The sequence below is a fragment of the Rana temporaria genome, chromosome 3, assembly GCF_905171775.1.
Source record: "Rana temporaria chromosome 3, aRanTem1.1, whole genome shotgun sequence".
Classification (NCBI taxonomy): Eukaryota; Metazoa; Chordata; class Amphibia; order Anura; family Ranidae; genus Rana; species Rana temporaria.
This window is the reverse complement of record NC_053491.1, coordinates 333,943,327-333,966,109: the sequence shown is the minus strand read 5'-3', so window position 1 is coordinate 333,966,109 and position 22,783 is coordinate 333,943,327. Positions and strand designations below refer to the sequence as shown.

Sequence of the window (22,783 nt, the reverse complement as noted above, 5' to 3'; positions counted from 1 at the left end):
CTGCCAATCTGTGCCTTCTCATCAGTGTCACCTATCAATGCCCATCAGTGCTGCCTATCAGTGCCACCTACCAGTGCCCATCAGTGCCACCTATCACTGCTGCCTCATCAGTGCAGCATATCAATGCCCATCAATGCTCATCAGTGCCACCTTATCAGTGCCCATGAGTGAAGGAGAAAAATTACCTGTTTGCAAAATTTTATAACAAACTATGAATTCTTGGTTTTATTTGTTTATTTAGAAAAAAATCCAGAGGTGATTAAATACCACCAAAAGAAAGCTCTATTTGTGTGAAACAAATGATAAAAAATTGCGTTTGAGAACAGGGTTGAATGACCGCGCAATTGTCATTCAAAATGTGACAGCGCTGAAAGCTAAAAATTGACCTGGTCAGGAAAGGGGTAGGTAAAAGCTCCCAGTAGGCAAGTGGTATGGGACCCTTTACAAATCAGTGCCTTCTCTACTGACTGCTGGGTCCCAAGGGCCGCACCTCAAACAGCAAAGGGCCACAGGTTGGGCACCAGATGCGAATGCAGTTTGCATCCAGGGACAGCGGGTGGCGGCGCGCCCTGCTGCGGAGTTCTTCTGAATGAGCCCTGGGCACCCCCAGCCTCAAAATCCCCCCTAGAATTCTAAAGTAACCCACAAGACAAAAGTGGCAAATGCGCCCTAAGCCAAAGCGCAGCCGCTGAATACGTATTCCGACCTCCCAGCGCCGCACACCCTGAATAACATCAAACGGGCCCTGCAAATTTTTTTCTTTTTTCTTTTTAAACTTGGCGGTGGCGGGGGAAGTCACAGACGGGCACAAAAATAAGGTCAAGCGGGTGACACGGCCACACAGGGGGACAGGTAACCATATCCTCCCCGGTTATAAATAGGCAGGCTGTAGGTGACAGGTAGAGTGACAGCTGGGAGGTCACCCCACTAGGCCTCGTCTTAACCCGTTCAGTACCAGGCAGGGGAGGGGGTGCAGCAGCAGCAGGCCTTTGGCAGAGCACGGGTTAATGTGAATCAGCCTTTGTGAAGGGTTTGCTAACCTCCCCCCTCCTCCTCTTCTCTCTCCTCCTCCTCCTCCCCCCTCTCTCCCTCCCTCTCCCCCTTCCCAGCCTGAGAACAGCTCTCTCCCTGCATAGGGACCGGGCTGGGGAGGCAGAGGGAGCACGGACAGGCCGGGGATCGGGGGCCCACACCCCAAGCACCATGACTGATACAGGTAAGAGACGGGGGGATCGGCGATCAGAGCCGATCTGGGGGTTTGTGTCATCGTCTGTACACCCCACGATTGTCCTGTGATCACACATAGACATCATGGTGTGCACATCACAGACATGGCATGGAGCAGATCGGTGTCATGCATGCAGTGTTGTGGCTGTGTGACACTGTAATTATGTATGTCAGGGGGGGGTCCACGTGTGTCAGCACCCCTAGGGAGGGCATTGGGGTATAAAGTTCTGGCTGATGATCTGTGATGGATGGGGAGGGGGGCATTGCTTAGATTGGGGCAGCAGGCCTGGAGGTAGAAGGATTATGTATGGGGCACTTAAAGTGAGCCTGCCAGGGGAGAAACATGGGGGCTGCCATTGCTGACTTGGATTTAAAGGTGCAGGATCTGCCACGCTGAGCCATGATCTGCTACCAAGAATTGGATCAAGCATGCAACCAGTGAAGTCTGAACTCAGGTTAGTAACAGGAGCCGGCACACTGAATAACAACAGCAGCTCTCAGGTTTCAGTCCCCACTTTAAGGGCCGCATTACTTTTGTTGCATTAGGACAACCGTTCCTTTTAAATGAGATGTCCAACGCACAAAGGTAAATGCGCTATTTTTATTTGTTGTTGTTGTTAAAGCGACGCACGGTAGTGGTCTGCCATACGTTGTGTACTGTAGGCTGCAGGGAGTTGGGGGGGGGGGGGGGGGCACCAAATTGACAAATTTAAAGTGGAACTTTATGGCATGAATTAAAAATGGGTGAACAGGCAAGATTTTTAATGCAGATGAGACCTGCGTTAAAGTTCTGTGTCTGCCCCTGTACAGTGAGCTGCGCGAGTGTACGCACAGCTCATTGTACAAATTCGGCATTGCCGATCTGACTGAACATGTTACACCCTTAGTATGGGTGTAAAGATGTTCCAAAAGGTGACCTTAAAGCGGAGTTCCGTGTTCACTTCCTGGTTCCCTGCTGCGCATGCGCGAGTCGCGCAATTTGAATGCGCACATGCGTGGGAGTGATGTCATCTCAGCCCCCACCAATGAAAGCAAACAGCGATCGATACCCGGAAGCTGGCCGCCCAAAAATGTCAGTGGCTGGCGGGGTGCTCTGGGGCGCCCCATAGCTGGACTGAAGGTGAATATTGTTCTGCTTTAGTCTGGGTTCACACTATTGCGATGCGGGAACCAGCGCAATTCCAGTGTCGGTTTCCGCATTGCATTTCCCTTTCAGGCAGTTCACACTGCCCTCTGCGAACCGATACAGGTGTTGATGACACCCCCAGATCGGTTCACAGATCGCAGTGCGAAATGTGAATTCAGGCAGGAATCGGATCGCATGGGTGTAAACTCCTATGCAATCCGATTCCAGTGCAGGGAAAAAAAGGTTCCTGCAGCATATTCGTTAGTTCAGTCAAACAAACTGTATGGCTGAATTTGCATCGCGCAGACAACGTATGTGATCTGCACAGCAATGCGGTGCGAATCGCATGCGCTGTCTGTGTTCGCAGTAGTATGAACTCAGGCTTAAGGGTTAAAGCGGAGTTCCACCCAAAAATGGAACTTCCGCTTTTCGGAATCCTCCCCTTCTCCGGTATCACATTTGGCACCTTTCAGGGGGGAGCAGATACCTGTCTAATACAGGTATTTTGCTCCCACTTCCGGGCATAGATAGCTGCAGTATCCAAGGATATCTACGCCATGTCCGGCACCTCCTCCGTCCCCCTCGCTGTCTTCTGGGAGACACACAGGTCCCAGAAGACAGCGGGGACCATTCAAATCGCGCAGCGAGACTTGCGCATGAGCAGTAGGGAACCAGGAAGTGAACGCGGAACTCCGCTTTAAGTTCCCCTTTTGGAACATCTTTACACCCATATTAAGGGTGGAACATGTAACGTTTTCCAGCTCTTGCCTCCTTTCCTCCAGAACCCCCACTCTCTGTGACAGCAGGTGGGAGATCTTATCCCCCCATTCGCTGTCACAATTTAAAAATGTCACAGCTGTGTGTGGCTTTACCCACACAGCCGCGCCATTCATTCAGAGTTTTGTGAATGAATGAACTACAAGTACCGCCAACCACCACAGCGGGCACCTTGTAACTCTCAATGAACTGTAAGGGCGCCGGTGAGCTGGCAAATGCCAATGGCTTCCTGCCCTTCAGGAACTACCTGCCTGTACTGTGTGTGCAGGATACTGGCATTGCAGATCGGGGTTGCAAAAAGGGTGGACTTTAACGCCCACATGTATGCGTCACTGGGCAGCTGATGTTTATGTGCTGTCAATACAAAGACCGAACTCTCCGCTCTTGGTCTGGGGTGCAGATCGGTAGCCAGCAGGTGGCCCTGCATTGTACTTGATAATGTCTGTGAAGTGTCAGGGACTCAGTCGCACGGTTTGGCGGGAGCTTGCTGGAGTAGTGAGGAATAATGTAAGTATTAGGGTTTGTTTATAATTGTGGCTATTATTGGTACCCCCAGCTGAAAAGCAATCTGCGGTGGAATGGAATGCTTTTCAGCGGGAGTTTGACAGGTGTTGAGGAGGCAAGATGTCAAAATGACCCATTGTGCCGCAACTGTGTGCATTGCATGTAGTTGCAGGGCAGAAGTGGCACAGTCTCATTTTTTTTGACATTCTTAATGTTGCCACAGGAAAGCAAGGCATCACAGTATGTGTACAGCGGCTGCATTTCTCCGTTTAGGTGGGGGGAGGGGGCGCTGGGCAGCAAAATCCCATGGCTTTGCCACCTGTGTGAAGATGCCCATACAGCACACTCCTCTACCCCTAGACTTCAGCTTTGAAATTCTGCTTAGTTCATATCTGTGTGGCGGATGACATTTTTTTTTTTTTTTTATGCCTCAAAGCACAAAAAGGCCTATTGGTCTCAATGGAATGCTGTGAATCAGTTTGTTCCAAACACAGGCTGCTAGCGTTCCTAAAAACGTGTGCAGAAAGGTGGGAATCTGGAGTAAAATCGCTCGGCACTGTCCACTTAACACCGGTGAACTTAAAGCGGGAACGTCCTTCTGCTGTGTGGCACAATGGAATTGTATTGGGGTTGGCTGGGTCTGCTTTCTCTCATAATCGGTTTATGAGGAGATGCTGTTGGGCTGAGTCGGTCTCCTCTGATGACCAGTTGTGGGGGTGGATGGGCTGGATCACACAATGCCTGGGTCATCTTTCAAGGAGTGCAGCTCTGACATTTGCCTGCTGGACACTCTTGTCCAAACACGACCCTAACATCTCTTTTCTCCTTCCATCACTTTCTATGTACTTTAGTTAACGTTTAGAAAAGACCTAGCAGGTGGGAGGACCCGAGACCTCAGGTGCTGACACCTCACCACTACAGTCCCTGGGAAATATGAGAAGACTGTCACTCTCTGGTGCCCAAGCTGTGGCCTGAGGGCCTCATGCAGCTGTTTTGTTTTTAGCGTGGATGAGGGAATCAATAGAGTTCTCTTATTCAGCCCCTGAGGCCATAAGAAACCTTAGTGTATGGACAGCTTTTGGTCTTCAGTCTACGACAGTCTTCTGTAGCATTACATACAATAAGTACTATATGGAGCCCTTTGATGACCTCAGGGGCCACATTTGAGGCTCCTTAAGCCTGGTGATCACTACTAGCAGGGCTGAACACCCCCGCTAGAGCACTCTGGTCGGGACCCGATCGGCAGACCATTTTTTTGGTCAAGCCCCGTTTGACAGAAGCCAAATGGCCAGCTTCTGTTGGACCAGCTGCAGTACACACGGGCCGGATTCTATTAAACTGGACAATGCCATCCAACATTCGACCCATGTGTACACTTTATACTTTTGTAAGTTGACAACCACTGTTGTAGGTGGTTCGGCCGGCCAAGATTTAATGCTTTCAATGCTGACCAGACACTAGGAGAATTTTCTTAAAAAAAACATTTGTTTCAGGAACATTCATTTGATTTTTCTAAATGTTGGTGGGGTGAATTAATTGGTTTTTGACCGCAGTGACAAGAACATTTATGGGACCAGGATGGAAAGGTTTTTTTGCTTCTTGAAAGAAATAATTTCTAGCAGGCTGTGTGTGTGTGGGGGGAGATTTTTTTTTTTTTTAAAGCAAATTTTTATTTTTTATATGCTGTATTTTCTGGCGTATAAGACAACCTTTTATACTTAAAAATATGCCTCAAAAATCAGGGGTCGTCTTATACGCCGGATGCAGAGTCAGTCAGACTGCGGGCGTCCATTGTTCAAAAGCCACGCCTCCTCCTCGCGCTGTTCCAGGATAGGCGGAACACTCATCATGGACGTCGTCTCATCCTCAGGCTAGGTGGAACACGGGCTCTTCTGGGAAACTGAGTGTTCCGCATATCACGGAACATGACGAGGAGGAGGTGCGGCTTTTGAACAATGGACGCCCGCAGTCTGACTGACTCCGCCAGGGATAAGGTATGGAGATTGTCGAAGTGAGGCATGCAATGGCACAGTGAGGGGGGAAGGGGGTCGTCTTATACGGCGAGTATATCCCAAAACCATCATTTTAGCCTTATACGCCGGCATATACGGTATATCATTTTTACGTATTATCAAAGGTCATCGAACATACTGATGGGAATGTTCTTATGACACCTAGGGGTTTATTTATTAAAACTGGAGGGTCTGGTGCAGCTCAGCATAGAAACCAATCGGCTTCCAGGTTTTATTGTCAAAGCTTAAGAGCCAGGTTCACACTGGGGCGACCTGGGATCCGACTTCAGGTCGCGTGGTCGAGAAAATGAATGGACGTGAATGGGAGCCGTCTTAATGTACACTACTGAAGTCGCTCCGACTTCTGAAAAGATTCCTGTACTACTTCAATCCGATTTGAAGGCAACTTGTACCCATTGATTTCAATGGAAGTCGCCTCAGAAGTCTGATCACTGTCTTAACTGAAGCAACAATACAGGAAGATAACATACATTTCTCAGGCAAACCCCTGCCTCCCCCCCACAGAGCTGATTGTTGTTTGATTGGCCACTGGAAAGCCTCTTGTTCAGGAGGCGACTTGAAGTTGCCTTGTACTGTCCTGGAGGCAACTTGAAGTTGCCTTGTAAGTTGCCTGATTCATACTCAAGTCGTGCCCAAGTTGCCTCCCGAAGTCTTGTTGCCCCTGTGTGAATGGGCTCTAATTGAAGAAGCTGAAGATAGAAGCTGATTGGCTACCATGCACAGCTGTACCACATTCTGAGTGCTCCAGTTTTTGTAAATAAACCCTCTAGTGTATGGCTAGCATAACACTGAAACTTCAGGTATGGGTGGACTGATACTTTTAAATCAGAATTGAAACCCCACATATAAAAATAAGTAAAAAAAAAATGCCCCCCAGGAGTATTATGCCATAATGTACTAACTAGAATGCACAACATATTGGCACATTATGGAAGACCTACCTGCCAGGCTGCAGTGTTGGTGCTTTTGCTTTTACAGGACCTTCCATCTTCTCCCAGTCGTCAGGAAGGGCCATACTGTAAATGTACACTAAGCTGCGCATGAGTGGCACCGTGTACACGAAACGCTGACAGGCAATGAGAAGGGTTTATAACAGAAGACAATAGGGTCTCTCCTGTCATAAAAGTCAGTGTGTTGTGTTTTTTTTTTTTTTTTTTTTTTTTTTAAGTTTTAAGAGCATGTGTGTTGTGTAGGCAAAGTGCACTGTTTTAGTGGTGCTAAACTTTGCACTGTGTAAAAATGCTATGCAGCACACCTCAACACACCTGTCCGGTGTGAAAAGGGCACATAGAAGACAGTTGTGTACTAGGTGCCCCGTACTGTGCCGAGCCCGCAGCTCAACAAATATAATGTGAGGGAAGTTCTGTGTTTATTTCACAATACAAAAGGCAGTTAAATCATCAGTGCTTGTGTCTGCTTTGTATGTTCTATCTATGGTAAGCAGCCTGTGGGTCGGGAATCAAAAGCCGAATGAAGATTTTTATAAGGTTCGCAGGCAGCTGTTGAATAATGTTTGCTCATTGTAGAGTGTGTGCGTATTTATGTATGTATGTATGTGTGTGTGTGTGTGTGTGTGTGTGTGTGTGTGTGTGTGTGTGTGTGTGTGTGTGTGTGTGCGCGCTTAGTGGCTGCCTCTGATCTTGGCATATCGTGGATGGACTTCTTTGGCTAAAATAAGCGATTGAATTTGGTCTTTGCCCTGTCTTGAAATCAGCAATCATCTTATGTCTGTGTAGTACTTGTGCCCAAATACAGAGGCCCAGATTCTGAAAGGGCTTACGACGGCGCAACGCAATGTACGCCGTCGTAAGTCCTAATCTGGGCCATCGTATCTATGCGACCGATTTTTTGCCGCTAGGTGTCGCCTCTGTCGTGTATGCAAATTACCAAAATACGCGAATTCCCGAACGTACGCGCGGTCGACGCAGTGAAGTTACGACGTTTACGTTATATTTGCGACGCGTAAAGTTGCCCCTGCTATATGAGGGGCAACCAATGTTAAGTATGGCCGTCGTTCCCGCGTCGAAATGTAAAAATTTACGTTGTTTGCGTAAGTCGTCCGTGAATGGGGCTGGATGCCATTTACGTTCACGACGAAACCAATGACGTCCTTGCGACGTCATTTAGCGCAATGCACGTCGGGAAATTTTAGGGACGGCGCATGCGCAGTACGTTCGGCGCGGGAACGCGCCTAATTTAAATGCTCTACGCCCCCTACCCGGATCATTTGAATTACGCGGCCTTGCACAGGGGGATTAACGCTACGCCGCCGCAACTTTACAGGCAAGTTCTTTGTGAATAAAGCACTTGCCTGTAAAACTTGCGGCGGCGTAACGTAAATGACATACGTTCCCCCTGCCGCAGTTTTACGCCCAGATTCGAGAATCTGGGCCAGAGTGTTTAGGTGACTACTGATGGTAATACTTCTTTGTGTTGTATAAAGAACATCCCTTAGTGTTGACATTGACTGTGTGCCCATTCACATCTATAGGTTAATGGGCTCTAATGAGGGCCCTTTCTCATCTATAGGTTAATGGGCCCTAATGAGGGCTCTAATGTAGCGGGCTAGGGGGAGCCCCGGTGATGTGGCGGGCTAGGGGGAGCCACGGCGGGGACGTTTTAGTGATGTAGCGGCTGGAAGACACTAGTGGCTGGAGGGAGAGAGGCGAGGACAAATTAGTGATGCAGCTACCTGCGCACATTGGGCCCCTTTCACACTGCCGGACCGTTCAGGTCCGCCTGTCATTTTTTTGCTTGTCTATGGAGCGTCAGCGGTGACATGTCCACTGACAATCCGATCTGATCCGCTAAAATCAGACAGACGTCGATACGTCGCCATCCGTCCTATCGGATCGGGTGAGATTTGATGAAAACGGACATGCTGTCTGTTTTCGTCCGATCTCTTCATAGCAAGCAGCAGCGCTGGACAAGCCCCTCCCACTCAGTGAGCAGAGAGGGACCTGTCATCCACCGGCTCAGCGGAGATCAACCGAGAGATCTGAGAGGTGGAAGGGGCCTTAGGGAGATGGTTAGTAAAACCACTTTTGGAATAAAGTTAAAAAGATACATACAGGTGGGTCTGAAAAAAAGCCTTTTATTTGGAATTCTTGAATTCGTCTTTTTCCCAAGTGCTGGTCATGTGACCAAATACCATAATGTAGTTTTGTAACCTCATTTGGAAGCAGATGATCTCATTTCAGGCTGAGTCTGACTGGGAAGTTCTGCCTGAATGACATTCCTTCAAGCCACTGCTGAGATCATGTGATCAAATGCTGGCATTTGGCCATGTGACCAGCATTGTTGGGAAGTACAGTAGAATTCCAAGATTGCTACTTCTTCTTTTTGGACCCTTTTGTTCTGTTACATTAAAAGCATTTAATTAATTATATTTGTGTAATGAGTTGGCCAAAAACCCCTTTTAACCATTTGACCTCTGGAAGATTTACCCCCTTCCATGACCAGGCCCTTTTTTTGCACTGCGTTATTTTAACTGACAATTGCGCATCGCTGTCCCAAAATAAAATAAAGAATCCCCACAAATGGAGCGTTCTTTTGGTGGTTCTTGATCACCACTGCGCTATAAACTAAAATACTGCAGGACGACTGCGCCGTATTGAGGGGAGGATGGATGGGGTCATGTATTGCGAGATCTTGGCCAACAGCCTCCTTCCCTTAGTAAGAGCATTGAAGATGGGTCGTGTCTGGGTCTTCCAGCATGACAATGACCCAAAACGCACGACCAGGGCAACTAAGGAGTGACTCCGTAAGAAGTATCTCAAGGTCCTGGAGTGGCCTAGCCAGTCTCCAGACCTGAACCCAATAGAAAATCTTTTGGAGGGAGCTGAAAGTCCTTATTGCCCAGCGACAGCTCCGAACCTGAAGGCTCTGGAGACGCTCGGTATGGAAGAGTGAGCCAAAATCCCTGCTGCAGTGTGTGCAAACCGGGTCAAGAACTACAGGAAACGTATGATCTCTGTAATTTCAAACAAAAGGTTTCTGTACCAAATATTAAGTTCTGCTTTTTCTAATGCATCAAATACTTACGTCGGGGCTCAAAATTTGAAGTCCTGAGCTACTAGCCAAGCCTCAAGGGTTACTCGCCAACAGTTGCCCCACCCAACCCCTACCATGCCCCGCCCTAAACACGCCCTTATAAATTATCACATGAAATGACACTTAAAATGTTTTATGCAGAATTAAGTTCTAAAAATAAATATTAACAACTTTATCTGTGCCCACCAATGCAGCCTGCCAGTGTCTGCCGATGATGCCAATCTGTGCCCTTCATGCTGCCTGTGTCCTTCATTCTGCCAATCTGTGTCCGTCATGCTGCCTGTGTCCTTCATTCTGCCTATCTGTGCCCACCATGCTGCCTGTGTCCTTCATGCTGCCAATCTGTGCCCGCTGATGCAGCCTGCCCGTGTCCGCCGATGCTGCCTGTCTGTGCCCTTCATGCAGTGAACAGAGGAGAGGAAGTTAATTACCGTGTGGATGATGAGCGCACCGAGGAAGATCACATCTTTCATTTCAATTGGTGTGTGTTCCCGCCACTCGCCGTCACATGCAGCCCCGCCCCCTGGCCGGGGAACTTTGATACACGTCACTCGTGATTGGACGGATTATCTGTCTATCAAAGTCCCCGGGACCAGGGGGCGGGGCTGTGTGTGACAGCGAGTGCAGGGAACACACGGCAATTGAAATGAAAGCCGCCAGTGAAGTTTCCTGCGCCCTGATGATCCGGCCGCCGCTCTACTCCCCCCCCCCCCCCACGAGCGCTGGGAGAAGGGACTCCCATACAACCCTGCATGCTGGCAGTGTTTACCCCCCAGCTTCCCAGGCAGCCATTCCTCGCCAGCCCTCAAAATCCTTTTGCAAAATGCGAGCAGGCGAGTGGAATTTTTGAGGGCTGCTTACGTCATGCAATAAAATGCAAATTAATTACCGTATATATGCGAGTATAAGCCGACCCGAATATAAGCCGAGGGACCTAATTTTACCACAAAAAACTGGGAAAACTTATTGATTTGTGTATAAGCCTAGGCTGTCCATCTCCATGCCTCGCTGTGTCCATGCCTCGCTGTGTCCATGCCTCGCTGTGTCCATGCCTCGCTGTGCCCATGCCTCGCTGTGCCCATGCCTCGCTGTGCCCATGCCTCACTGTGCCCATGCCTCACTGTGCCCATGCCTCACTGTGTCCATGCCTAGACTGACGTTTAACATGGGAGTATAGAGATGGAGTGCCTGGCTTTGAAAAATCGGTGCTCCCCAGCCGTAGGTCCCCTAGACAGCAAACGTTGCACACTTGTAGAGGAAGAGTGGGGCTATATGTGTGTCAAGTTTGGGGTCCAGGGAACCTACGGCCAGCGGGTCCTGGGTCTTCAAATTCAGAGAGATCAGGCGCAAAAAGGTGACTTGAGTATAAGCCGAGGGGGGCATTTTCAGCACAAAAAAATTTGCTGAAAAACTCGGCTTATACTCGAGTATATACAGTATTTAAAAATTATACAATGTGATTTTCGGGGGTTTGGGGTGTTTTAGATTCCATCTCTCAAAGTTGAAGAGTACCTATGATAAAAATTACAGACCTCTGCATTCTTTGTAAGTAGGAAAGAGGGTCTCCTAGACTGTACTGGTGAATTCACTGCACTTGTAGGTGGTATACTTCCTCTAGCCTGCTGGGTGTCTGTACCGCCCCCCCCCCATATGGACCTGGGTCTGGAATGTAAACAATGCAGTGATCTGATCTTTGCACCGGAAATGTACTGATCACTGTTGCAATGCTCAGCAAAAATATTCTAAATGTATAATTTGTATTTTACTAATGTGGGCGTTTTTATTAAATTTTTGCACATGGCAGATACCTTTTTGGAATCGAGTGACGGTAAGCACATCCAAGAATGAGTCCTGTGCAGTTAAAAATTTCCCAACATACTGGAAAATTTCTGCACATTTGGGCCCAGATTCTCGTAGATCGGCGTAAAACTGGGCGGGCGCAACGTATCTGATTTACGTTACGCCGCCACAAGTTTTTCAGGCAAGTGCTTTATTCACAAAGCACTTGCGTGTAAAGTTGCGGCGGCGTAGCGTCAATCACCCGGCGGAATTCAAATTCGGCGGGTAGGGGGCGTGTAGCATTTAAATTAAGCGCGTTGCCGCGCCGAACGAACTGCGCATGCGCCGTCCGTAAAATATCCCAGGGTGCATTGCCCCAAATGACGTCGCAAGGACGTCATTGGCGTCCAGCCCCATTCACGGACGACTTACGCAAACGACATAACTTTTCAAATTTCGACGTGGGAACGATGGCCATACTTAAAGCGGGAGTTCACCCATTTAAAAAAAAAAAAAAAATCTCCCCTTAGCTTCCTGCTCGTTCGGTCTAGGGGAATCGGCTATTTATATTAAAATAGGTGCAGTACTTACCCGTTTTCGAGCTGTATCTTCTTCCGTCGCTTCCGGGTATGGGTCTTCGGGAGCGGGCGTTCCTTCTTGATTGACATTCTTCCGAGAGGCTTCCGACGGTCGCATCCATCGCGTCACTCGTAGCCGAAAGAAGCCGAACGTCGGTGCGGCTCTATACTGCGCCTGCGCACCGACGTTCGGCTTCTTTCGGAAAATCGTGACGCGATGGATGCGACCGTCGGAAGCCTCTCGGAAACCTGTCAATCAAGAAGGACCGCCCATTCCCGAAGCCCATACCCGGAAGCGACGGAGAGGATGCGTCTCGTAAACGGGTAAGTACTGCACATATTTTAAAATAAATTGCCGATTCCCCTAGTAATAACGAGCAGGAAGCGAAGGGGGAAAAGTGCCCTCTAAGGGTGAACCCCCGCTTTAACATTGGTTGCGCCTCATATACGCAGGGGCAACTTTACGCCGGGACAAGCTTAACGTAAACGTTGTAACTTTACTGCGTCGGCCGCGCGTACGTTCGGGAATTCGTGTATCTAGCTAATTTGAATACTCGACGGGGAAAACGATGGACGCGCCACCTAGTGGACAAAAAAAATTGCATTTAAGATCCGACGGCGTAAGAGACTTACGCCTGTCGGATCTAATGGATATCTATGCGTAACTGATTCCAAGGCCTAGTACACACGAGAGGATTTATCCGCGGATACGGTCCACCGGACCGTTTCCGCGGATAAATCCTCTCGAGGATTTCCGCGGATTTGGATCCGATGGAGTGTACTCACCATCGGATCGAAATCCACGCCGAAATCCCACCGCGATGACGTGTCTTGCCGTCGCCGCGATGATGACGTGCGCGACGCTGTCATATAAGGAATTCCACGCATGCGTCGAATCATTACGACGCATGCGGGGGATCCATTGGGACGGATTGATCCGGTGAGTCTGTACAGACCAGCGGATCAATCCGTTGGGATGGATTCAAGCGGATAGATTTTAAAGCATGTCTTCAAATTTTTATCTGCTTGAAATCCATCCCAGGGGATAAAAATCTGCGGAAACAGATCCGCTGGATTGTACACACCAGGGGATCTATCCGCTGGAGCCGGTCCGCGGATCAATTCCAGCGGATGGATCCTCTCGTGTGTACGGGGCCTAAGAATCGGTCGCATAGATACGACGGCCCAGATTAGGACTTACGACGGCGTACATGGCGCTGCGCCGTCGTAAGCCCTTTGAGAATCTGGGCCTTGGTCTCCAATATTTTACTTATTTTTTGTTAAAGGTAAAGGTCCATTGTACATCTGCCACATGCCTTAGCCAGCTGAGTCTGGTAAAGGGTTGAAGCTGATTCCAGTTGTATGATCATTTTGAAGAACTCACCTCCCTGGAGCCCATAGACACTAGGAGAACGTTTATGGCCTCCGATCAGTCATAACAGCCATTGTCTAAAGATAAGTCAGTGGTGGTATTTTTCCGTCCGCTGGGAAGTATAGCATTTACGTGATCCTCTCCGGATAATGACCACTTGCTCTGGAAACGGCATTATGCACTTAGAGGGAGAAAACATTGGAGGTGGGGGTGGTTGAAGCAACAGCGGAAACAGCGATGTCATGAATTGATTGTCCAGCATGATCAATAAATAAAAATCCACAAGCAGCCATAATCTTAAACTGCTGATCTCACTTCATTACGAAGGAAAAAAAACTGGAGATGCATCCTGATCTGCTCTATTATAGGTGACGAATGGTTTATTGTTAAAATAGTCCAGACTCGAGACCAGCCAGAGTGCCTACTAAAGTCTCTGGGGCTACCCATAGACACCCCAGTCTTTTTCCATATCTATTGAAGTTGGCAGGATTGAGCTACAGTCACTAATGGCCCATTCATACCACAATGGAATTTGTGTTTTGGCCTGTACACACAATCTGAAAATCGTATTAAAAATACCACTTTCGAAGCGATTTGTACTCTAATCTCATCGTTATTGCACATTTTTTTGAGAGCTGATCCTGACAATCCACACTAAATTATCCGACGGGACAAACGGGAAAACTTTTCTCGTACGATGCCAGATGTCGTTCGAAAATACAATACAAATGCACTGCAATAATTCAGATTTTTTTATTCGGTTATATGAGAATTTTCATACTTTATTAAACTCTTCATTTTTGATTATTATTATTATTATTATTATTATTATTATTATTATTTAGGTACGTATATAGCGCTGACAATTTACACAGCGCTTTACATATACATTGTACATCAGTCCCTACCCTCAAGGAGCTTACAATCTCTTTGGTCCCTAACTCACATTCATATACTAGGGCCAATTTAGACAGAAGCCAATTAAACTATCGGCACGTCTTTGGAGTGTGGGAGGAAACCTGAGAAGGCCGCTAGGATTGCTTTTTAAAGAGGGATGTACCATGGTACAGGGATGATGCCATCACCCCAGTACAACCAATTGAAGTCCAGTGACGTACCAGGTACGTGACTAGTTGGCAAGTAGTTATTGTTCTCCTTGCTGGAGGCTCTGTCATGAGGAAGCAAAACCCTGCTTCTACCCTCATGGCTGCCTCCACACAGTGCAGAACAAGGAATGTTCAGTCATTAATAGAAAAAAGATCAGCTGCTGAAAAAACACAGGAAATAATGCCTGCCTTTGGGTAACACTTCTAGAGTTCTGTTCCTCCTTATTAGGGCTCATTCACACGGGTGCTCTTCCCTGTACAGCATGAAGACCATTGACTTTTTCTATTGGCACTGACCTGTGTGCAGGCAGCCCATGTAAAGTGAATGGATACACATTGCCCATACAGATATACCGACACAGGAAAGTTAGACGTGTATGCAGGGATGGGTGCACAGACCCAGAGGTAGAACCCATGCTTCCGGGTCTTAGCACCTGATGCATATCTGTTCACTTTATATGGGCTGCCTGTGTACAGCTCGGCATGAGTAGAAAAACTAAACAGCTCTTCACGCTATATAGGGCCGACCACCCATGTGAATGAACCCTAAACGCCAGATATGATCTTTATTGTATACTTATATTGGAGAAAAGGGGTGGTAATTTCACAATCTCCACAAATACAAGGCATTCTGTGAATGGTGGCAGCGAGTGACCAGTGGGGCACTGGAAGATAGTTGTGCCAGGCTACTGTTCCTCCTTTCACAGACTGGGGTGGGCCCAAGAATGGTGGCAGTGTTGAGCGAGTGACCAGTGGGGCACTGGAAGATCATTCTGCCAGGCTGCTGTTCCTCCTTTCACAAACTCGGGCAGATCTAAGACAACCTGGGCTCAGGGGATGAATGGTGCAGGCTATTAGACAGACCACATCTAGCACCAGTACCAAAGAGAATAGTGGGATTGAAGGTGAATATTGCTGAGCTTTTTCATTTTTATCTAGATATACTGTATTATTTGTATCTTGTTGGGTGGAGGTCTGCTTTAATCTAAATAATTGAGGTGACTAGCTATGAGAGAGGACACTTCATTTTGGCCTTGTGGAGTGAAACACGACGTTCAGGGAGATATTGGAAGCTGACAGGTGACCTATCCCACTTGGGGCCACCTGAAACTGGAACATCATTTGGTCCTCCATCGGAAAAGAATTGATAAAAGTAGTAAATAAAATCTGTTTATCATTTATGACATATGGTAAACCTTAGAGGACGTGGGATTAATGATTAAGCAGTATTTTGCTAGGGGCAACATGGAACACCACTTACGCAGGCAATTTTATCTAGAACAGGAATTTGCATGCTTTTTTTTTTTTTTTAAGGTCAGAAGTGATGATGACGCCGACTGATACTTAAAGAAGAAGAATAATAATAATAATAATAATAAAAAAAAAAAGTTAGAATGTAAAGCTGAATTTTTTTTTTTTTTTTTATATATAAAATATTATATATATATATATATATATATATATATATATATATATATATATATATATATATATATATATATATATATATATATATATATATATATATATATATATATATATATATATATATATATAAATATTTTATATAAAAAAAGATTTAGCTTTACATTCTAACTTTTTTTTATTTTTTTATTTTTTTTATTATTATTATTCAAGCATATACAGCATAGCCCTTTATAGCAGCCTTATCTTGGAGGTTAATGAGCAACTTTGCATATTACTGAAACCTGGGTAATTCAAACTGAGCTCCCGATGATCAGAGGGGAAACTGCTCATAAAACAATCAGGACCTTTGGAGATCTAGGTGGCAGAAGTTGTATGTGAATCTTTATTCTCCCTGTAACGGTGGAATTTCAGCTGCCCCTTGCTATGTCTCAAGCCTGTACATTGACCCTGTAACATACTAATTAGACCTTGGGCCTATGCATGTGGGTGTAAAAGCCGCTGTCTTTAGACCTGTACAATGTATAGTGTTTTTTTTTCAGATTTCAATACAGCCGTATTGAATCATTATAAGGCTATGCACAAAGCTGGGTTATGCTCAGTGATCTTGTGCTGAATTAAGCGTGATTAAGTGGAGGACTTCATGGTCCGTTATTTTTATATATATATATATATATATATATATATATATATATATATATATATATATATATATATATATATATATATATATATATATATATATATAATTTGCACACATATAGACGCATGTAAATGCGTACCTTCTGGGATTGAAAACTGAGCTAGAAGAATTGTGTGATCGGTTTAAGGACTTTCCCGTTTGCGGACCATTTTTCTACGCCAGAGATTTCTGCCAGAAAGATCCGGGCAAAGGTATCGGTATTTTATTACATCTGCGTGCATGAGCCCCCTAGACTGGTGACACACAGGGAACTCTGTTACTAACAATCCTGCTGCTGACAATTCGTCTAATCTGATAGGGGCAGGATCGCTAAGGGGCTTCCTGTTTGTACCTGTGGAATCGCTCCCTTTGTAGCGGAGGTAGCAAGACGTTGCTCCCCTTGCTAGTGATGGAGATTAAGGGGTGTTCAGGCCAGTCGCAGAGTGACATCTTGCTGTATCGGGCTAGAGAGGAAGAGCGGTTCCATAGAGATAGGTGGGTAGTCCTTTTTAGCGATCGAGCCACTGGCAATTTGTCGCTAGCAGAGAAATCGCCCATGCGTCATTGGCCTTAAGCCGGGTACATACTATTTTTCTTTTTTCCATCCAACCCCACAAGGTTAGTTTAGCGATCTCCCCCACTGAGCTGTTGTGTTCTGACACGGGGCTGCCACCCCGCCCTGCCCCCGCCAGAACATTCTGATCAGCGCGCTCTGCCATTGGCTGAGAGCGATGATCGGGAGTTGGTTGGATGCTGGTTTTCCAGCATGCACATCTAACAGAAGCCAGCCAGGCTGACATACTCATGACCCGAATTTCAAATGTTGTGTGTGTTTGTTTTTTTTTTTTTTGTTTGTTTTTTCCGGCTGTTCTCGCGTGTGTACCTGGCTTTAGGAGACTGGAAAAAGCAATACAGGTTTTATTTCAGGGATTTAGTGCTACTTTAGAAAAGTTGTAAAAAAAAAATGTTCTTCCTTTTAAAGCACGCTAAACAGCATGGTGTTTCTGCAGTGTAATCCCCCTCTATGTTATAAAATACCCGGTTGATCCTGCCTGTTCCTGTCCCCTATGTGAACTGACCACCGTAATCGTGGCCGCTGATCTGATACCGTGGTCAGTTTACATGCCTCCGTCATCTAGGGCTGCAACTAACGATTATTTTCATAATCGATTAGTTGGCCGATTATTGTTTCGATTAATCGGATAATAGCCTTAAAAAATAAAAAATTCGCATTTTTTTATTTTTTATGGACCAATTTGTTGTTGGGCAGATTAAAAAACACAAAATTGCCACAAACATGCATTACATACTTTTCTGGAGCTTCTCCATTGAAGTATATTGAACCAAAAAAAACGAAATATTACTGTTTTGCGTTAAAAAGTCCTTGCCCTTTCCAAATACGCAGCAGCTGAAAAAAATCATGGATGTGAACGTGTCCCATAGGAAAACATGCAAATGGACTGTAGTGTGTTTCTGCAAAAAGCACCAAAAAAACAGAGGCGTGACCCCGGCCTGAGATGTTTAGTAACATAATGGGGTTAAAAAAACAAAAAAGTTCAAAAAGAGCAAATCGCTACTGTAAGGAGTTCATTTTTTTTTTTTACTGTGGGACAGTAAAAAGTAATATTTACAGTAGCGATTTGCTATTTTTTTTTTTTACTATAAAGGGCTAATTTTAGTTTTTTTAACCCCATTATGTTACTGGCCGATTAATTGATTATGAAAATTGTAATTGATTAATTTCATAATCGATTAGTTGTCGATTAATCGATTAGTTGTTTCGGGCCTACCGTCATCCCAGTCTCTCCCTCTCCCCCCTGCCTCTCTGCCTGTCAGCCCGGTGTGTGTGTGTGAGCCATCTCCACCCTGCCCCTCCTCGCCACCGTGGCTGTAAAGTCACTGATCACAAATCCTAGAATCCCCTCCGTTACAGCAAGTGGCGTATCTGTTTTTTTTTTTTTGTTTTGTTTTTTATGCAGCTAAATGCCTTTATTTTACAGCACCGCGGTCACGTGACCACCTGGTTGATGTCAGAGGGGAAGTTCAGCCCCTCTCTCTCTAGTCCTTAGCTCAGGGAAGGCAAGCATCCATCGGGGGGGTCACGTAAAGGTCTTGCTGTAACAGACAGAGGGGATTCAAGGATTTATGATCAGTGACTTTACAATTGCTTTAACCACTTAAGGACCAGGCCTATTTTTCAGACTTGGTGTTTACAAGTTAAAATACTTAGAACCCCAAACATTATTATTATTTTTTTTTTTCAGACACCCTAGAGAATATAATGGAGGTCGTAATACTTGGTCACATTGTATTTGCACAGCTGTCTTATAAGTGAAATTTTTTTAGGGTAAAATACGCTTTTTTTTACTTTAAAAAATAAGACAACAGTAAAGTTCGCCCAATTGTTTTATTTTTTTATATTGTGAAAGATAATGTTACGCCGAGTGAATTGAAAGCCAACATGTCATGCTTTAAAATTGCGCCCACTAGTGGAATGGCGACAAACTTTTTTACCCTTACGAATCTCCATAGGCGATGTTTAAAAATGTCTACAGGTTACCAGTTATGAGTTACATAGGAGGTCTAATGTAGAATATGCTTCTGCGCACGAGCGTAACTCGTTTGAGAATCCGGGCCTCAGTCTTTAGGCTTAAAGCAGAGTTCCAGCCTTTTTTTGTTTATTAAAAGTCAGCAGCTACAAAAAGTGTAGTTGCTGACTTTTAATAAACAGACACTTACCTGTTCCACGGTCCAGCGAAGCGGCCGCCCGGAGCGTCACTCCTCTCCTCTGCGCCTCCATTGCCACTCTGGGCACCCGGCCGTGATGGCTAGGTGCCCGGAGGAGTCGTCGCCTTGGTACCCCGTAGGTGGAAGTGGGATAGAAAGTCCCACTCCTAATGAAGCCCCCCCCCAAAAAAAAAAGTTACACCAAATGTGGCATGTAAGGGGGCGAGAAGTGCTTAAAGCAGAAGTTTCAATTTTGGGTGGCACTCCGCTTTAATGTACACGGTCGTTTTAAAACCTCTCCCATCATTTAAAAACTTCCGTTTTGGCGTGTTTAGAAGCGTTTGTGTTTTTGGTTTCAAATCGTCAAAAATTAAAACTGCCTGTAAATGAGATGCAGCTAAATGCGAGTTACCCCCATTTTCCACGCATTTACAAGCTGTTTTTTTTTACTATTTATTTATTTTTGCTTTCCAAAAAATGCTTCTAAACTCAACTGCATAGAAACGACTGTAAACGACCCTGTGTACATGTACTGATAAGAGAACATAAAGGAGAGTTAAGGGGCAGCTGAAAAAAAACGCCCAGCTGCTCCTAACCCTCCATTCACATTGTAACGCCGCGTACGCGGCATATTTTGCCGCGATTAGGTTACTTTTTTTTTTTTTCACAAAGAATTGCCATTGATGTCTATGGCCGAACGCCAATGCCGCCTGAAAAAAAGGGTCCGGGACTTGTTTTCAGGCGTATGGCGTCTATGAGATGTGAACCATCTCATAGACATCAATGGAAATTCTCCCCTCCAGCGGCACGGGCGTCGCGCTTCAGGCATTTTGTCGCCTAGGTGTGAATGAGGGCTAAACGTCCATTTACCAGCAGCAGTGTACATGAGGCCTAAGGCTGCTTTCACACTGGGGCAACACCACGTTGGTGGTAAAGCTCCGCTTCTTTTACAAGTGCATTTCAGCCACTTTTAAGTTAACCCCCACTAGCGCATGAAGAAAGAGTAAAAACTGCCTGTGTTGAATACAATGGGCAGGGGCGGTTTAGGCGCGCTGTATACAGCGCTCGCAAACTGCCCCAAAGATGCTGTTTACAGGACCTTTTGTAGCTTCCAGCAAGCGCACGGGTCCAGTGTGAAAGCACACATTTAAACCCTTGATCCCCCTGGATGTTACCGCTTTCCAGCCAGTGTCATTAGTACAGTGACAGTGCATTGTGGAGATAGATATATTATATATATATACACACCGATACTATAGTGCGTGTAAAAACACCAGCAATTACTGCTAGGTGCCTCTGAGACAAATTCCTAAGGCCCATTCACACCTGCACACACGGTAAGTAAGGTCTGTCAAGGGGGGGTGCAATATGCGCTTAAACGCATTGCACTGTGTACGCTTTTCTTTCAACTTTACATTCCATTCACCGCTATGCACCACAACTCAGCATACGCAATTCATTTTGTGCATTGCACTGTTCGGCACCCAGGGGCTCTGTTGCAGCATTAACAGTTGTTTTCTACACGGCCTTGCAACGGAAAAACGCCATTCACCGCACCTAGTGTGAACAAGCCCATAGGGTGTATTAAGCAGTGTAAGTTGATGTTTGTATTTTTTCTGGATGTCTTCGGACTGCATTGTCTACCACGGCTACACAAGTCCCAGTAGCCTGATAGCGAACGTGCGGACAAAAGAGATATCTAGTGCTTGACTTTTCTGAGCTCTTTTTGTTGTTGTCGATTGAAAAACATGGTCCCTGAAAGGAATCTCTTGGCTCCTCGATTGAATTGGCTTATTCCTGGCTAGCTCTAAAAGTACTTCTTCATGTTTTGTCTATCGCACTGAAGAATGTCCTGATTCTCTTAGCCTGTTCCCTCCTTCTAGACGTCTTTAATGCTTAAAGAGAAAAAGACTAAGCAGAATCATTCAGTGAGCTGCTAATGCTGACCAAGAAACACTAAAGCTTTGTGAACGTTGGAGCATTTACTAATTTTACTCTTATGCCCCATACACACGACCGGTTTTCCCGTCAGAAAAAAACGGCGATGAGAGATTTTCGTTGGGAATCCTGACCGTGTGTATGCTCCATCTGACATTTTCCTGTCAGGAAAAAATCCTAGCAGGAAAACTGTTTTACCTGTATGCTTTTCCGACATGCTTGGAAGCAATTCGATGCATGCTCGGAAGCATAGAACTTAATTTTGTCGGCTCGTCATAGTCTTTACGTCACAGCGTTCTTGGTAGTCAAAAAGTTCACAGGACTTTTGTGTGATCGTGTGTATGCAAACCATTGTTTTGAAGTTTTTTTTCGGCGGGAAAACCGGCTGTGTGTACGGGCCATTAGGGCCCCTTCACACCATTGTGTGAGCAACATTGTGTAGCACAGTCCTAGTGCAAAGATGAGGTAATTTTGCCCTGTTCGCTATGAAGGGAGTTTACTGAAACGCACACTAAAAAGAATACTGCATTCAGTAATCTTTATTTATTTTCTTCAGTGAAGCACGTTGCTCTGTGTTGTAACTAAATGAAATATCACTTGAGACATTTCAGTAAAGTTCTAGCAAAAAATGTAAACGGTGGCAATTCCAACATGTTGGCACAGTTCCTCGCAGCACAAACCATTAGCTGTGCTTATTGGTGTGGATGAGCACATGGATGTAAACGGCGGCGATCGGTCTCGCGGTCAAGGAGCTTCGGACCGGCGGCGCGCTTCGCGACCCACGTCTGGGCTCTTGAAGAGGACGTATATATACGTCTATGTGTCCAGCCGTGCCATTCTGCCGGCATATATCGGCATTAGGCAGTGGTTAAAGGCAAGGCATACCACCCCCTCCACATACGCAGAGGAAGGAAGGAATTTGCAGAGCTGTTCTGTGAGAAGACAAGCTCTCTGCTAATCTATTTATAGCACCCACCCTGTTCTTAGTTGTTGGAGGACTTGTCAGAAGTTATCATGCTGATAACAGCGGAACGGTGCAGCAGAAAGACACAGGGCTTTGGTGAGAGATAAGTAAACACTACAGATATATATGTGCCTGGGTCAAATTTCATGAATCAGGTTTTCATCCACTTTTAATCTTAATTTTTATATTCTTATTTACCATCAGATTTTGAATGTTTTTTTTAACAGTGTATTTGTGTGGTGCTCAGTTCACCCTTGTGCTTGAGAACTACAGAAGGTGATTCTGGGAGCCTGGAAACTCCTAAAGGCTGGATTCACCTTTAAAAAATAAATGCACATATTTGTGCAGGAAAAAAAATATGCATTTAATTTATTTTCACACAGAAGCCTGCTAAGCATCACAGTTGCGATCAGTGGATTGTCCCAGGCTTCTGCAGTCTTCCCCCAGTTCTCTGACCTTCAGTCAGAGACTTGGAAGGAGTGTCAGCCCTTT

General features: G+C 45.9%; 1 protein-coding gene across 1 annotated transcript in view; it reads left to right on the top strand.

Annotated features, from left to right (window-relative positions):
- The first annotated feature begins 1,079 nt into the window (after nucleotides 1-1,079).
- Nucleotides 1,080-22,783, top strand: part of NDST1 (N-deacetylase and N-sulfotransferase 1) — a 173,707-nt gene continuing 152,003 nt past the window's right edge. The window contains exon 1 of the mRNA XM_040345034.1: nucleotides 1,080-1,216. The gene's annotated coding sequence lies outside the window, so the exon portion shown is untranslated. The remainder of the gene's footprint in view (nucleotides 1,217-22,783) is intronic.